Below are 5,799 nucleotides of genomic sequence, written 5' to 3' on the forward strand. Positions count from 1 at the left end.
CTCTGTTTTCCTCACCCTGTTTTACCCCTGCTTTTTGCAGCTGTCCTTCCTGTACTTACATGGGTGGCAGGTAGCCTAGTGGTTAGAGCGTTGTGCCAGTAACCGAAAGGTTGCAAGATCGAATCCCCCGAGCTGACAAGGTAAAAATCTGTCCTTCTGCTACTGAACAAGACAGTTTAACCCTCTGTTCCCCGGTAGACCGTCATTGAAAATAAGAATATGTTCTTAACTGACTTGCCTAGTTAAATGAAGGTTAAACAAATATAAAACATACCGGCTGTCTACACACACACACCTCTTGTGGAGGCTAAACTACAGAGGAGAAAAAACACACTGCCCTTTCCACAAGAGAAACCTCAATCTTCTTTTCGTTCCACCTCTTCCTTCTTGCTGGCTAGTCCATTCAGGTGTTTATCTCTTTCAGCCAGATACTGTTTCTGCTCCCTCTCTCCTCTCTTTCTTTTCTCTCCTCTCCCTTTCTCTCTAGCCCTCCCCTCCTCCCTATAGGCTCCACTAGTACATGTCCCCTCTCTTCTTCTCTCTTGGGCCAGTAACCGAAATGTTGCAGAATCGAATCCCAGAGCTGACAAGGTGAAAATCTGTCGTTCTGCCCCTGAGCAAGGTAGTTGAATCCACCGTTCCCCGGGCGCCAAAGACATGGATGCCGATTAAGGCAGCACCCCCCCGCCCCCGCACCTCTCTGATTCAGAGGGGTTGGGTTAAATGTGGAAGACACATTTCAGTTGAATACATTCAGTTCTGTTACTGACTAGGTATCCACCTTTTCCTTTTCCCTCTACCCCTCCTCTCCTCTCTTCCTATAGTCTATACTACCCCCTATAGTCTATACTTCCCCCTATAGTCTATACTACCCCCTATAGTCTATACTACTCCCTATAGTCTATACTACTCCATATAGTCTATACTACTCCATATAGTCTATACTACTCCATATAGTCTATACTACTTCATATAGTCGATACTACTCCCTATAGTCTATACTACTCCATATAGTCTATACTACTCCCTATAGTCTATACTACTCCATATAGTCTATACTACTCCATATAGTCTATACTACTCCATATAGTCTATACTACCCCCTATAGTCTATACTACCCCCTATAGTCTATACTACTCCCTATAGTCTATACTACTCCATATAGTCTATACTACTCCTATAGTCTATACTACTCCCTATAGTCTATACTACCCCCTATAGTCTATACTACCCCTATAGTCTATACTACTCCCTATAGTCTATACTACTCCATATAGTCTATACTACTCCATATAGTCTATACTACTCCCTATAGTCTATACTACTCCATATAGTCTATACTACTCCATATAGTCTATACTACTCCATATAGTCTATACTACTCCATATAGTCTATACTACTCCCTATAGTCTATACTACTCCATATAGTCTATACTACTCCCTATAGTCTATACTACTCCATATAGTCTATACTACTCCATATAGTCTATACTACTCCATATAGTCTATACTACCCCTATAGTCTATACTACCCCCTATAGTCTATACTACCCCCTATAGTCTATACTACTCCATATAGTCTATACTACTCCTATAGTCTATACTACTCCCTATAGTCTATACTACCCCTATAGTCTATACTACCCCCTATAGTCTATACTACCCCCTATAGTCTATACTACTCCCTATTGTCTAAACTACTCCATATAGTCTATACTACTCCATATAGTCTATACTACTCCCTATAGTCTATACTACCCCCTATAGTCTATACTACTCCCTATAGTCTATACTACTCCATATAGTCTATACTACTCCATATAGTCTATACTACTCCCTATAGTCTATACTACTCCCTATAGTCTATACTACCCCCTATAGTCTATACTACCCCTATAGTCTATACTACTCCCTATAGTCTATACTACTCCCTATAGTCTATACTACTCCCTATAGTCTATACTACCCCCTATAGTCTATACTACTCCCTATAGTCTATACTACTCCCTATAGTCTATACTACCCCCTATAGTCTATACTACTCCCTATAGTCTATACTACTCCCTATAGTCTATACTACCCCTATAGTCTATACTACTCCCTATAGGCTATACTACTCCCTATAGTCTATACTACTCCCTATTGTCTATACTACTCCCTATAGTCTATACTACTCCCTATAGGCTATACTACTAGATATAGGCTACACTACTCCCTATAGTCTATACTACTCCCTATAGTCTACACTACTCCCTATAGTCTATACTACTCCCTATAGTCTATACTACTCCCTATAGTCTATACTACCCCCTATAGTCTATACTACTTCCTATAGTCTATACTACTCCCAATAGTCTATACTACCCCCTATAGTCTATACTACTCCCTATAGTCTATACTACTCCCTATAGTCTATACTACCCCCTATAGTCTATACTACTCCATATAGTCTATACTACTCCATATAGTCTATACTACTCCATATAGTCTATACTACCCCCTATAGTCTATACTACCCCCTATAGTCTATACTACTCCCTATAGTCTATACTACTCCATATAGTCTATACTACTCCCTATAGTCTATACTACTCCATATAGTCTATACTACTCGCTATAGTCTATACTACCCCCTATAGTCTATACTACTTCCTATAGTCTATACTACTCCCTATAGTCTATACTACCCCCTATAGTCTATACTACCCCCTATAGTCTATACTACCCCCTATAGTCTATACTACTCCATATTGTCTAAACTACTCCATATAGTCTATACTACTCCATATAGTCTATACTACTCCATATAGTCTATACTACTCCATATAGTCTATACTACTCCCTATAGTCTATACTACCCCCTATAGTCTATACTACTCCCTATAGTCTATACTACTCCATATAGTCTATACTACTCCATATAGTCTATACTACTCCATATAGTCTATACTACTTCATATAGTCTATACTACTCCCTATAGTCTATACTACTCCCTATAGTCTATACTACCCCTATAGTCTATACTACTCCCTATAGTCTATACTACTCCCTATAGTCTATACTACCCCCTATAGTCTATACTACTCCCTATAGTCTATATGTTTTATTTTATTTTTTATTTCACCTTTATTTAACCAGGTAGGCTAGTTGAGAACAAGTTCTCATTTACAACTGCGACCTGGCCAAGATAAAGCATAGCAGTGTGAGCAGACAACACAGAGTTACACATGGAATAAACAAATTAACAAGTCAATAACACAGTAGAAAACAAAGGGGGAGTCTATATACAATGTACAATGTGTGCAAAAGGCATGAGGAGGTAGACGAATAGTTACAATTTTGCAGATTAACACTGGAGTGATATATGATCAGATGGTCATGTACAGGTAGAGATATTGGTGTGCAAAAGAGCAGAAAAGTAAATAAATAAAAACAGTATGGGGATGAGGTAGGTGAAAATGGGTGGGCTATTTACCAATAGACTATGTACAGCTGCAGCGATCGGTTAGCTGCTCAGATAGCTGATGTTTGAAGTTGGTGAGGGAGATAAAAGTCTCCAACTTCAGCGATTTTTGCTATTCGTTCCAGTCACAGGCAGCAGAGTACTGGAACGAAAGGCGGCCAAATGAGGTGTTGGCTTTAGGGATGATCAGTGAGATACACCTGCTGGAGCGCGTGCAGTGCTACGGATGGGTGTTGCCATACTGACCCCTGAAGTCTGAGATAAGGCGGAGCTTTACCTAGCATGGACTTGTAGATGACCTGGAGCCAGTGGGTCTGGCGACGAATATGTAGCGAGGGCCAGCCGACTAGAGCATACAAGTCGCAGTGGTGGGTGGTATAAGGTGCTTTAGTGACAAAACGGATGGCACTGTGATATACTGCATCCAGTTTGCTGAGTAGAGTGTTGGAAGCCATTTTGTAGATGACATCGCCGAAGTCGAGGATTGGTAGGATAGTCAGTTTTACTAGGGTAAGCTTGGCGGCGTGAGTGAAGGAGGCTTTGTTGCGGAATAGAAAGCCGACTCTTGATTTGATTTTTGATTGGAGATGTTTGATATGAGTCTGGAAGGAGAGTTTGCAGTCTAGCCAGACACCTAGGTACTTATAGATGTCCACATATTCAAGGTCGGAACCATCCAGGGTGGTTATGCTAGTCGGGCATGCGGGTGCAGGCAGCGATCGGTTGAAAAGCATGCATTTGGTTTTACTAGCGTTTAAGAGCAGTTGGAGGCCACGGAAGGAGTGTTGTATGGCATTGAAGCTTGTTTGGAGGTTAGATAGCACAGTGTCCAATGACGGGCCGAAAGTATATAGAATGGTGTCGTCTGCGTAGAGGTGGATCAGGGAATCGCCCGCAGCAAGAGCAACATCATTGATATACACAGAGAAAAGAGTCGGCCCGAGAATTGAACCCTGTGGTACCCCCATAGAGACTGCCAGAGGACCGGACAGCATGCCCTCCGATTTGACACACTGAACTCTGTCTGCAAAGTAATTGGTGAACCAGGCAAGGCAGTCATCCGAAAACCGAGGCTACTGAGTCTGCCGATGAGAATATGGTGATTGACAGAGTCGAAAGCCTTGGCAAGGTCGATGAAGACGGCTGCACAGTACTGTCTTTTATCGATGGCGGTTATGATATCGTTTAGTACCTTGAGTGTGGCTGAGGTGCACCCGTGACCGGCTCGGAAGCCAGATTGCACAGCGGAGAAGGTACGGTGGGATTCGAGATGGTCAGTGACCTGTTTGTTGACTTGGCTTTCGAAGACCTTAGATAGGCAGGGCAGGATGGATATAGGTCTGTAACAGTTTGGGTCCAGGGTGTCTCCCCCTTTGAAGAGGGGGATGACTGCGGCAGCTTTCCAATCCTTGGGGATCTCAGACGATATGAAAGAGAGGTTGAACAGGCTGGTAATAGGGGTTGCGACAATGGCGGCGGATAGTTTCAGAAATAGGGGGTCCAGATTGTCAAGCCCAGCTGATTTGTACAGATCCAGGTTTTGCAGCTCTTTCAGAACATCTGCTATCTGGATTTGGGTAAAGGAGAACTTGGAGAGGCTTGGGCGAGGAGCTGCCGGGGGGGAGGAGCTGTTGGCCGAGGTTGGAGTAGCCAGGCGGAAGGCATGGCCAGCCGTTGAGAAATGCTTATTGAAGTTTTCGATAATCATGGATTTATCGGTGGTGACCGTGTTACCTAGCCTCAGTGCAGTGGGCAGCTGGGAGGAGGTGCTCTTGTTCTCCATGGACTTCACAGTGTCCCAGAACTTTTTGGAGTTGGAGCTACAGGATGCAAACTTCTGCCTGAAGAACCTGGCCTTAGCTTTCCTGACTGACTGCGTGTATTGGTTCCGGACTTCCCTGAACAGTTGCATATCACGGGGACTATTCGATGCTATTGCAGTCCGCCACAGGATGTTTTTGTGCTGGTCGAGGGCAGTCAGGTCTGGGGTGAACCAAGGACTGTATCTGTTCTTAGTTCTGCATTTTTTGAACGGAGCATGCTTATCTAAAATGGTGAGGAAGTTACTTTTAAAGAATGACTAGGCATCCTCAACTGACGGGATGAGGTCGTTGTCCTTCCAGGATACCCGGGCCAGGTCGATTAGAAAGGCCTGCTCACAGAAGTGTTTTAGGGAGCGTTTGACCGTGATGAGGGGTGGTCGTTTGACTGCGGCTCCGTAGCGGATACAGGCAATGAGGCAGTGATCGCTGAGATCCTGGTTGAAGACAGCAGAGGTGTATTTGGAGGGCCAGTTGGTCAGGATGACGTCTATGAGGGTGCCCTTGTTTACA

Source organism: Oncorhynchus tshawytscha, linkage group LG10 (assembly GCF_018296145.1).
Source record: "Oncorhynchus tshawytscha isolate Ot180627B linkage group LG10, Otsh_v2.0, whole genome shotgun sequence".
Lineage (NCBI taxonomy): Eukaryota > Metazoa > Chordata > Actinopteri > Salmoniformes > Salmonidae > Oncorhynchus > Oncorhynchus tshawytscha.